Source organism: Convolutriloba macropyga, chromosome 1 (assembly GCF_964194025.1).
Source record: "Convolutriloba macropyga chromosome 1, txConMacr16.3, whole genome shotgun sequence".
NCBI classification, from domain to species: Eukaryota; Metazoa; Xenacoelomorpha; order Acoela; family Convolutidae; genus Convolutriloba; species Convolutriloba macropyga.
The window spans coordinates 11,010,957-11,024,503 of record NC_134468.1 but is presented as its reverse complement, the minus strand read 5'-3'; positions in this window follow the sequence as shown (position 1 = coordinate 11,024,503).

Sequence of the window (13,547 nt, the reverse complement as noted above, 5' to 3'; positions counted from 1 at the left end):
CTGACAATAGGGGCTAGTAAAAATACCAATAAGCATTAGAGATGCTAACAAATAACAAAGTTCGAGTACCGGCATCTAAAATTGGGCTTCATGGGTTTATCCCGTTTCTATTTCTGATTTCATTTTTTTGTACTGACTCTGTTCAATTTGAATTGCTTTGCTGACCAATTGCTGTCTAAAAACACTTTTAGCAGAATGAGAGAAGAGTGAAACTAGCCTAGAGGAATCAAAAAGATTTCACGCAAAATGTTCAACAAGCTGTGAACTAAGGTAAAGCGAAAATCTTATTCGACGAAGTGAAAAAACACAGCAGGACAAGTCCTGAAATACAATCCACAGAATGGAATTAAAATCTTAGAACTACTACACCTGACCAGCAGATGAATTGAACACTGAAAGACAAAAGCAATCTCAAAAGTTGAGAAATTAAAAAAATCAAACAAACTTATAAAATCAACAATATAATCATTGCTAAAACACTTTAAATGCAAAATCGATTTAATTTTTAAAATCCTTTAACCCCCGCAACAGCCTTGAAAGAGGTTTATTGGCCAGTAAAAATAGAAAACAGAAAAACGACAAATATTTATAATGAAAATTTCAAAATTTCAAGTTTCTTAATTTCGCAACTACAAAACCTTGGGAACTACTTTTTTGCCTATGGAACGTCTCCAGCAATCCATTTGCAAAAACTAAAAAATTAACTGGCGCGTAAAGATCGATTAGCGCAGAAAATGACAGAAAATTTCAAAAATTTGAAAACAATTGCAAATTTTAATGAAATATTGCAAAACCTCGAAACAATAATATCTTCAGAACCAATTCACTGCCTCCGGTGGCTATTCAGTAGACCAAAGCTTATTTTCCGACCCCAAAGAAGGTTTTCAGGACCCTGAGGATCGAAACACTCAAATAATAACAATATTAAAAAAAAATTTGAAAATGCACACTTTTTCAAGAACTTGCTAAATTTCGTGAAATTAAAATGATGAAAACTGTTCCATTGCCAATAAAAATTGTGCAATAAAGTATTTTCAATCCCTCGAAGAGCTTTAAAGGCCTTTGAGAAAAGGAAAACTCAAATGACAAAAATTTTCAAAACGATAGAAATTGCAAAAATTAGTATAATTTTCCGTGATCATATTTGCATTACCAAAACTTGTAGCGAATGAAATAGCCATAAAAAGTAATTAGATCTTGCAAAAGACCCTGATCAACTTCAAAAATCGTCAATTCGAGAAAACTCAACCCCCTCAAAAATTGAGAAAAACGTGAAAGATTGCGCAGTTTTCGAATCGAAAACACCTAAAAATGACCTTTTAACCTAGAATTATGGTATTCCCAGCAGCTGCAGCACTCTAAGCACTTGAGGGAAAAATCCCAATCACATTGACAAAATCTCAAGAGTTGAGAAACTAAATAATTCAAACAAATTAAACAACAAACAATAATTGCTAACACTCTTGAGAAGCTTTTATTATTAAACCCTAGAGGAGGTTCATTGGCCCTTCAGGCTAGAAAAACGTAAAAAATTGAAAAAGTTTTCAAAAAACTTGAAAAGATTGCAATTCTTATCAAAAAACTGCTTAAATGAGTGATGTTAAAATGTTGAAAACCTTTCAATCTTTCAATTGATAATAGAAGCTATGCAGTAATCTATTATAAAACCCTATAGTAGGTTCCTTGGCACCTCGGGCTGAAAAATTCAAAAAATGACAAAACCTTTCAAAAACATGCAAATTAAAATTGTTAGTAAAAATTTGCGAGTGGTACTAAAATATACCTTTTAAAAAGGTCATAAAACGTTACTCTGTATTGAAGAACAAACCTCAATTTTAGACTGTTCCAACAAAAAATTCAGAAAACGACAAAAAAACGAGAAAATTGCTACAATTTGGTCTCAAATCATCCCCCAAAAATGACCTTTTAACCTTGTATTGATACCTTCGCAGAAATTTCACCACTCTCAGCACTTGAAGCACTACCAATTGCGGCCAAGGGCTTCATGAAAATTAATGACAGCTCAGGTTTACCCGTTTTGAAAGCTCAGTCATGAAAAAAGGTGTGAAACATCTTAAAAAACGTAGCAGGGCAAGTCCTGAAATACAAACAGAAGAATTGAATGAAAAACTACTGCATCTGACAAGCAGATAAATTGAACAATGGCAGCCAAAGAGGCAAACAGTCCCCAAAATGAGAAACTAATAAATAAAACTTAACAAAGGTTATAAAAGTTATATATCACAGGTTATAAATTGGAGAAACTAAAACAATCGAACAAACTAAACAAAAATATCAAAGGTTATCCATTGTAAAAACTAAAACAATCAAACAAACTAAACAAAAAATCAAATCATTGCTTTTACCCTGGAGTGCAAATTTCATCCACTTAAAAACCCCCCTTCGCCCATATTCAAGCCTTGAAAGGATTTAATGGGCCACTAAAGCTCAAGAAAATGCCAAATACTTTAAAAAATAGAAAATGGCAATTTTTTTCAGTTTCTAAACTTTGCAGTATTAAATTGTAAAAAAAACCAATTTTTTCCTGCCTCTCCAATCTTTCCGGTAACCCATCTGCAAAACTTCGAACTAAATTCGACCTTGGAAGTCGATAAACTCAGTTGACAAAAATTTCACTATATTTAAATTTTATGATAATATTGCCGAAACTCGTAATATGTTCAGAACCATTTCATTATTTTCATACACTATTCAGAAACCCAATTAAAAGCCTATGAAAAGTTTCACTGGCCCATAAAGATCGATAAAATTGGAGCATAAAGATCGTTTTTAGTGAATTTCTAAAAATTCCAAATATTGAAAAAAATCTGCTAAATCTGCTGTTTTAAAAAGTTGAAAACTTCCATTTTCACTAAAAAAATATACAGCAAACTATTATCACAACCTAGAGGAGGTTCCCTGGCCCCTGGGACTGAATAAACTCAGAAAATGACAAACTTAGAAAAAATCAAAAGAGCTGCAAGTTATATAAATAAACTGCAAAAATTCGTGGTAAAAAATTCCATTACAACTAAAAACTATGCAGCAACATATTATTTAGAGGTCGTTCCTTGTCCATCGTAGCTTCAAAAACGGGGCTGGATATTTTTTTCAAAAAAATGGTCAAAATTTTCCGTTATGCAAATGTTGAAAACCAATCTATGTCAAACAAAAAAACTTTGGAAACCTATTATCAAACCCAAGAGGAGAATTCCGGACCCTGCGGGTGGGAAAACTTTATTAACAATGTTAAAAAATAGCAAATTTTATCAAAATCTGCTAAAATTCATGATAATAAAATCATAAAAAACATTCCATTACCAACAGAAACCATGCAGTAACCTATTAGCAAGCCCTAGAGGAGGTTCATTGGCCCTTGAGGTTTAAAAAATGTCAGAAAAAAAATGAAAAAAAAAGTTTTCAAAAAACTTGAAAAGATTGCAATTCTTATCAAAAAACTGCTTAAATGAGTGATGTTAAAATGTTAAAAACATTTCAATCTTTCAATTGCCAATAGAAGCTATGCAGTAATCTATTATAAAACCCTATAGTAGGTTCATTGGCACCTAGGGCTAAAAAAAATCAAAAAATGACAAAACCTTTTAAAAACTTAAAATTGTAAAAATTAGTAAATTTGCGCGTTTATGGTTGCCGTAGCATATAGTTCACAAAATCGTCACAGAAAGTACCTGTATCTTGATGAACACCTTTATCAAATTTTACAAACGTCAGTTCAAGACTAGTCAAACAAAAAAACTCGTAAAATAACGGAGAAAAGTGAAAAATTAAAAAAGTTTTGGGCTCAAACATTTCTAAAAATGACCTTTCAACCTTTAATTACAGCCTTCCCATTAGCTTCACCTTCTCATTCTCTAAGCACATCAGGGACTACTAAACGCGGCTAAGGGCCTCTAATGAAACTTGATGCCCGCTCAGGTTTACCTGTTTATCCCGTTTTAAAAGCTGTCATGAAAAAAGGTGTATAAGCGTCTTACAAAAAACATGGCAGGACAAGTCCTGAAAAACAAACTGAAGAATTGAATAAAAAACTACTGCATCTGACAAGCAGATCAATTGAACAATGGCAGCGAAAAAAAAGCAAACCGTCCCCCAAAATGAGAAGCTAATACAATCAAACAAACTTAACAAAAAAATAATTATTACATTTACCCTGATCTACTTACCTGATCTACTTAGTGCAAACCTGATCTACTTAAAAATATCCCTTAACCCACATAGAAGCCTTGAAAAAATTTAATCGGCCACTAAAATTTGAGAAATATGCTAAATACATTAAAAAATAGAAAACCGCAATTTTTTTTTCAGTTTCTAAACTTCGCATTAATATGTTTAAAATAATTTTTTTGCCTCTCAAATCTTTCGAGTAACCAATCTGCAACACTTCAATATCAACTGGCCCTTGGAAGTCGACAAACTCAGATGACAAAAACTTCATTATCAAAATTTCATTATATTGCCAAAATTCGCAATTCGTCCTAACTTACCATTCCAAGATTTTTCACTGACTAAACAAGAAACTAGACATAAAATGTAACTATACTTGATTGGGAAAACCGTTTAGAAAGTCCCCCAAAAAATCGAAAGAACAGTAAAAATCAAAGCGAAAATGCCGCATGTGAACAAAAAAACCACTAACGAAAAACCACATTTTTGTTCATACACCGTTTTTTCACAAAACTATAAAATTAGAGCATAAAAATATCACGCTGCAACACCACTTGCTTTTTCGCTTCACTTCCTGTCTCGGACTGACCAAAATAACTACTCAACAAAAATAAGCATAAAATCTCTCCGAAATTTAATGTTAAATTTATCCTAACAAAGGGTAATATTTCGAACATGTCCACACCAATTAGCATCAAAAAAGCAAACAATGGCAAAATTCCAACAAGACAGGGCAACAAAAATTAAACACGGGCATATCAAAAAAAAATTTACAGTGGGAAAGAGCAAAACAAAAAAATCAGAAAAAACCGGGCCGAAATTTAACGATATCCGGATGCAAAAACAACAAATAAGCTGTTCATTAAAAAAACAGGTTCAATTTTGATTCTCTTACTTTAAATGGGGCCTCCTTTGAATGAAACTAAGTGACCAACACAAATTAAAACATGCCAGAAAATTGAAATAAAGCCACAGATTTATGAGTTGAAATACGTTGAGTCGAATTAATAAAAATTATTTGCTGACCATTGATCGATTCAATTAAATGTATCAACGCACTATCGGAGTACAAATATCAACTGTAAAAGCATTTGCAGAAAATCAGTAAAAAGACCAGTGAAATTGCCACCACGTGACAAAAATCTAAAATCTTAAAAATTTGTTGAACCAAACATTTCTCTCCATATTCAAAGCAGTCAAAGAGTTTTAAGCCTTTGAAGCACACATAATTCTAATCCTCTCACCATTCTTGTTTTACTAAAATCAATGCTTCAATTCAACTTCACATTGACGCCAAAAGCCTGAAAAAAAATCTTCACGTTTGCTCCCTGATATAACCCAAATCCCATCAATTGCAAAAACCACAATGAGACCTATAAAAGCCTTGCTAGAGGTTAAGCATAGCTCTTCTGGAAAAGTCATTCAGAAAAACTAATAGAGAACACTAAAAAAACAGCAACATGTTAAAGTTGAATGGAGCCTCATTATTTCACCAATGTAAACTGTCACTAATTCGACTTATAAACCCGGCTCTTAAACCACTCAATTTTAATCCTCGTACTTTTCTTGCGTAATTAAAACAATTGCTTCAATTTAACTTCTCATTGTCGTTAAAACGTTAAAAAAATGTGAAACAATTAAAGATGGCTCCGCAATATAATCTAAATCCTATCGATCGAGTTTTAAATTTTATGAGAAGAGTCGAAGACATAAAAACCATAGGCTAATCAATGAAAACAATGTAAATGTTGAAAGCGGCCTCATTATATCGCCAGTGTGAAGCAATTTAAAACAATTTCTCGAGCAAAAAAAAGGACTTCGTCATTTAAAAAACTAAATTTCTCAAAAAACAAAAATAGAATTCTAATTTCATTTTCTAACCAATTTTCCAACAAAACTTCTAAAACTAAATTCCATCAAAAGTAAACGCTTTACAAGAATCCAACATGGTTATTCCCTTTTTAATTTATTTAGATTTTGCATTCTAAAGATTTAAGTTCGATCAAAACATTTAACAATGGATTGGCCGAAAACCGATACAGCGTGCGGCTATAGTTAATACTCGAACAAATTTGGCAGGATGGCTTTAGAATTCAGCGAAGTATCTTTAAATCTTTGATTTCTCAACACGTGATTCAAAGGTCAGCACTAAAATTGGAGTGATAAGAATAAGGAGTACAAATACTGAATTGAAATCCAAGGGGCCAAGGGGAGTGAAAATACATCTCAATTTCAAAAAATTTTACGGTAACGTCATCCGTTAATAGTTAGCAGAACATTGAGGAAAAAATTACGCAAAAGAAAATTTGGACTAAAGAAAACTCCATTTCATTTTTTGAAATGTAATGATAAATTTATCCAGACAAATCGTATTATGTCGACGTCCTGAATTAAAATTGAAAGGGAGCTGAATCCAAAAATCCCATTTTGAAAAGTTTTACGGTACCCCCAGCCGTTCATAGTTAGCAAAACATTGAGCAAAAACAAACGCAAAAAAAATTGAAATAAAGAAAAGCTCCATTCACTTTGAAATGTAATGATGTTAAATTTATTCCAACAAATGGTATTATGTCAAACATATTCACTCCATTAATCATAAAAAACAACAAATGATCTTCAGTCATTGTGGCATTTTTGAAAGAAACTAAGTGACAACAAAATTGAAAAAGTACCAACAAAATTGAAAAAAAAACAGACATGATTTGAAATATATTGAGTCGAATTGAAAAAAAAATTGCAAATCATTGATCGATTCATTCAATCAAATCGAAGCTCCATTAGAATACATGTATCAGCTGTAAAAGCATTTACAGAAAATCAGAAAAAAGACAGCAGCGAAATTGTCCCCACGTGAAATATCCTAAAAGATGGCTCCCCAATATAATCCAAATCCTATCGATTGTAAAAACCACAATCAGGCCAATAACAGCCTCGATAGTTCCGCATAGCTCTTCTGGTGACCTGTCATTTAAGAAACTAACATGTGTGGAAAAAAACCAGGAGAAAAAAGTAGCAAAACAAGTCAAACTGCCTAACGAAAGCAAAAACTCTCAAAACCGAAAAATGTTTACATACCAATTACTAGGCAGATTCTATCTTTTTCACAATGACCAGCCGTTGTTTCACTTTGTTTACTATTTCAGCGTGCCCAAGATCATTATTCCAATTTCATTTCTCAATGACACTTATTATCACTGAAAAAATTTAAGTGTGAACAGATCTTAACAGAACAATCCAATACAATGCGAACCCGCAGATTGTAAGAAAGCACGACGAGACTAATAATGGCCTCAATGCCGCAACTATTAATTAGTTTCATATTTTATGGAAACCTTGTACTGTTGACCTCCAATAGGAGGGTTTTAGAGACAAGGTTTGAATGAAAATCCTAGGCGCCAGCTCACTCTACTGGACCATCAGGAAGCAAACCAATCCTACGACGAAGTCCCAGTTGGAACGGAATTGCATTGCCATTCCAGGCCTCAGCGTCAACCCCTAAGCTAGGAACAAGAAGAAGACTATCCAACATCTTCTTGAAAATACAACTGCCAAGTACGAAGACGTTGCAATTTGGCATGATACTGTGAACATCTCCCTGTCCAAGCATCATTCCAATTACAATCGGCCTTTGTCTCCGAAACAGCTAATCCGGCAACTGGAAAACTATCCCCAGATTAAGTGGGTGGTATTCTGTCCACGGGTTGGAGCACCAAACGTTTTCCAACAACTGTGCTCAAGTCAACTACCCACCTTCAGTGTTCTCCAGTATACTTTTCCTGACATTAAGAAGGTGTCGCCGAAAGTGGTTGAAAAGTATTACGAGCTACATCAACCAGCCTGTCAAGAACTGAAGACTTGGCAGCTATTCCAACAGAAACTACGGTCTCAGAAGGTTGTTGTTTCTGCGAAGCTTAGAAAAAGAGCGAATCGTAAAAGAAGACTGCAATTAGTGAAAAAACTAGTCAAACGATCTCTTCAATCTTCAATCTTGAAGGTATACGCACTTCTGGTGACCTCTGAATTATACAAAGGTATAATTCGTGTTGGTTACGAGGTGTGGCTGCTTTTGAGTTGAATCGTTTTCTAGTCCTCGTCATCTGCCTTAGTTATTGTCTTACATCTACTGTAATTAACGCTTAAGATGAACCCTTGTGTTGTCTGCGAATTGGGTTGCGAGTCGGATACAATACATTGCGAAATCTGTGATGTGAAATGCGTTCATGTAGATTGCCTCGGGGTTTTTCCTCAACAAGCATCTACTGGAACTGTTTCGTGGAGATGCACTGCATGTAGCAACTTTTCCCTACCATCACTGCTTTCGAGGTTAATGGTGAAGATGGACGTCGTAGATCATCTCGCCGCTGATATTGTTAACATAAAAGAGACGTTATCTCAGATAGCTCCGAAAGATCCTTACTTGAATGCGTTATCGAAAGGCTTGGACAAATCAGCGAATGTGTTCAATCACGTCCCTCGTGACCGGATTGATAGCAATGCCTCAGATAAAAGTGAACGGAAAAAACGCAAGTTAAGAAACCAACAAGTTGATACCGAACAAAACACTGGTGAATGCTCACATTTAGCAAATGCAGATGTTGGAAATCAATATGAGAGTGCCGGAAGGGCGAAGAAGCATGTAAGACAAGTAGCGGTAGTGAATGGAACGTCATCCACAAGTAGTCAACTGGCTGGAGTGGAATTGAAACAGCGATACAATCCTAGACTACACTATTTTGTCAGCAGGGTTTCGAGTAACGTGGATCAGGATGCTTTAATGAAGTACTGTGAGACAAAAATGTTGAGTCCAATCGCTTGTCGGGAACTGCCAAGCCGAAGAGCAGACGTTAAGTCGTTTCACTTGAAACTGCCTGAAGACAAATCGGAGTTGGCGGAACAAAGTGAAACCTGGCCGCAACATGTTATACTGCGTAGATATTTTATGAATGACGAAGCAAGAAGTTGGATAAAAACTCTGAATGCTCCTAGTTGCGAATGACTATTCAAAAGTCCGCAAACTGGGGCAATGTTCAATGCTCGGTCAATTTGCAATAAGATGTCTGGCATTGTAACCTTTTTAACGATTCAACGACCGTTGTTTTTATCTGTATCCGAAACTTGGCTGAAAGAAGATACACTGTTCCACACAAATGCTGTTAATTGCATTGGCTATGAATTCACTGGCATTAATCGTCAAGATAAAGGCGGAGGAGTTGGTGTTTTTATCAAGCACTCAATTACATTTAACGTATTGGACTCAGCTAGTACGCCTGATATCGAGTACCACGTTGTGGAACTGATAGTCCGAAATGTAAATCTCTGCGTTTTTACAATTTACCGACCTCCGAAAGGCAGCATACCTGTTTTCTTTACAAGTGTCGATAATTCTTTGTCTACATATGCTATGCAATACAAGAACACGCTCTTTTTGGGTGATTTTAATATCTCACAAAAGCACTCACCGTGGGTAAAATTTGAAACACTTATGAATGAGTTAAATTTACAAAACCAATTTTTGATGCCGACTCACGTCAATGGAAACACTTTAGACTTCGTGTTTTCGGATTTTACAAAGAATTCAAAGTTTCGATTGGATCCAATACTCAAATCCGATCACTTTTGTGTGTTGTTTGACATTGACATCGATTCACCCCAATCAACTGAAGGGGCTAAAATCCAAGAGTTGGCGGTTTTCAAATGGCGATCAATAGATGAAGATGTTTTTCTCAACGAAGTGGATCGTGACTTAACGAAATCAGTTGAGGCCTACGATGTTCAACTGAAAGATCAGTCTAACGAGATTGTAGAAGACATTTTAAAATTACTAGAAGATTCAATTTTAACTACACGTGAAAAAACTGTCAAGAACATCCGTTTTTGGCCGCGAACAGGCAAACCTCGGTACTTCGACGCGGAATGTAATGAAGCAAAACAAAAAAAGAGATCCCTTGAAAGGCGGGTGAAACAGAATCCGAGCAGTTACAACGAGGCCTGCTACGAGTCTCACTTGCATTACTACCATGAGCTACTAACAAGGAAACGTAATGAGTACTTCAAGAGCAACCTTGCGTCAATTAGTATTTAAACAAAGTTCGAAACCTTGAACTCGCTACTAACGCACACACTGCCTGTTTTTCCTTGTCATAATGATCCGCGTGAACTAGCAAACGATTTTAATTTGTTTTACAAGGAAAAAGTGGATGCTATCAATGCAATAATTCCAGACCAGCCCCTCATCCTTCAACCATCTGATCGTACTGGTTGGTCCGAGTTTGATTTAGTTGATGCTAAGACTTTAGAAAATTGCATCAATTCACTTTCAACAGCTTCTGCCTTTCAAGATCCCATGCCTGCCAGCTTGTTCAAGAAACTATGCCTGAGAAAAATTGATGATTTCTTAAATTTAGTTAATTGCTGTCTCGTCAGGGGAGTTTTTCCAAATTGCCTGAAGGAAGGTGTTATAAAACCTCTACATAAATCAGGCAAAGACAAACAATTTTTGGCTAGCTATCGTCCTGTAACTAATCTCAAATGGCTCGGTAAACTCGTTGAAAAAGTTGTACAGAATCAACTGACAGGACATCTAGATACAACTAGTAAATGGTTGCCAATGCAGTCCGCGTATCGATCCAACAACTCGACTGAAACTGCTCTGATATGGTGCACAAATGCTGTTCTTAGTAAGGTGTCAAAGAAAACGTCTGTCTTAATGATAAGCCTGGATCTCAGTAGCGCTTTTGATACCGTGCAACACGACATTCTGATTAACATCCTGAAGAACTCATTTCAGTTTAGTGGCACCGTAGCAAACTTTTTTGATAGTTACTTACGAAATAGGACGATGAAAGTCTTGATCCCCAATGCTCTCTCTGAGAGCATCAAGCAAGAAACTGGAGTACCACAGGGTAGCATCTTGGGACCGATTTTGTTTTTATTATACCTTAGTCCTTTATTTGATAAGCTCGATGAGCTAAAATGCGTGTATCATTTTTATGCTGATGACTCCCAATTTTTCTTTGAAGTAACGGATAGACAACTTGAACCAACTTATGAAGAAATTCTTGGGGAAATTGAACTGTGTTTTACTTCTTTGAAATTGAAGCTCAACAAAGACAAAACGGACATTATTGTATTCAAACATACCTTGAACAGAAGCTTTTCTTTACAGGTTACCCCTTTCGGAGATCCTCTCATTGAAAAGCAACGTATTAAAATACTTGGCTTTCTACTTGATACAAGTCTATCGCTAGAAGATCAGATAAGTTCTGTGAGAAAGAGTTGTTTTTACTACCTGAGGAAACTTTTTTCTTGCCGACAATTCCTAGATAAAGAGCTGAAAACTTTGTTCGTTAGATGCTACGTGTTATCTCGATTAGATTATTGCAACGTACTCTATCTTGGTCTTCCGGAATCAAAATTGAAGAAACTACAGAACGTACAAAATGTTGCACCTCGTTTTGTTTTCAACCAGCCGCGTTTTTCTCGAACAAGCGAGCTAATGAAGAAATTACACTGGCTTCCGATAAAGCAACGAATCCAATATAAAGCTGGCTGTTTGATGCACAAAGTCAAACATGGAAAACCCCCGACATACCTTAAAGATCTTTTTCAATTGAACTCATCGTCTTCGAATCCATCGCGGCGGGAGCTTTTTCAGGTTCCAGCAGTCAAAACAAACTACGAGAAGCGTGCTTTTATGAATAGTGGATGCTACTACTGGAACAGCCTTCCTAGTTATGTTCGCAATGAGTCAAATTACAAATGTTTCAAGACGATGCTCAAAACTCTACTATTTTGTCTAGCCTACTAACTGAACGAACGCACTTTTGAGATTAGAAAAGGTGCTAAAACCATCATCATCATCATCATCATCATCATCATATGTTTAGATAATACATAATCATCATATTAACGCGCTGAAAGTGAACAAAATTACTCTCAAATGTCCAAAAATCAAAAACTTTAAATCTAGACTAATCCCCAAAATCCAAATTTGGAGTTTTTTCGTCCGATTCTACGCACGATGTGCCTTCCGGTGAAAGCACACATTTCTTTCTACATCAAATACATCGATAGGCCAAAAATAACTGAATAAAAAAACCCCAGTTCAGGATATAGTTGCCCCGCCCTCCTCTAAGAAGGCTTAAAACAAAAAAAACAGTAATGGGAGGAAAGAGATTCAAATTTATTTTACAATATGATTACAAAAGAATCCTTCGCATTTAAACATTAATTTGCTCCTAAAACTCCGTACGATCTGCTATGATTCCCTCTTCAAATCGACCCTTACAATCGCACCTTTTCTATAAATTTAACTTAAAGCTGAAACACGAGCAAATGTTCTTGAAACACGCACGGTCAAGCGTTAAAATGCCGAAAGCCATCAGTGCCAGGAGTCCGAAAGCCAGTATAATAAGTTTCTGCTGAACAACTTCAATTCGCATATTACTGGGAAAAAGAAAACATTATATACATCTTCAAAACGCCATCTAATACTTCTATGTACGTATTCTCAATTGAATTTTCAATCGACAACCATATTTCAAAAATAAGAACCATAATACGTCACTGTTGTTATATTATTGTTTCGTTGGAGGGTCTTTAGCCAAATTATTTATTTTTCTCGATATTTTCCTTGGCAGGCAGTTTAAAAACAGAAACTCCTTTTTCGTGCTAAACTTAGCTGTAGTAGATACGAGTGTAATATTAGAAAATCTGATAGTTAAGGAAATTAAAATAGTTTTGCAGTCTGCGAGTTCACTTTCAAGATATTTACTAACTACTTGTAACTATCTTATTTTAACTGCTTCAGATTTCTTATTATTCTGCTATGAAAAGTTCGTGATCATAAACCTTCTTTAAAAGCTCATTACCGAGGTTAGTTAGTGCTTCAATCAATTCATTTTAGCAAAATATGCAAAACAGCAACAAAAAGTTTTTGCAAATTGTGCTACTTTCAAATCCCAGATTGCAACAAATTCGCCTCTTGTCTAAGAAACCGAAAAATAGATGTTCAGCAAAAAAAGCATACAAGAAAAAAATATAGTACCAAGTTGACAAATTGGTTCTTAGATTAATTTTTTAAAAAAAAACCCTCAACTTGCAATTTCCCTTTTTGGGAATTTGTTTTACAAAAACGTGTTTTTCTGACGCCAAAACCTCCAAAAACTCCGCCCACAAAATAAACAGCCCCTTACGCCAGACCCCAAAATGCAGCAGAGCTCTTCATTTATTTTCACGAAAAATCCCGAGAAGAGTATCGACGACTGTAAAATGGCGGAGCAACAAAATTGTGTAAGATGCCTTTTGAAAAATAACCATTTCACCAGAAGAAATAGACATCTTGAAGGGAAAGTTTCCAAGAA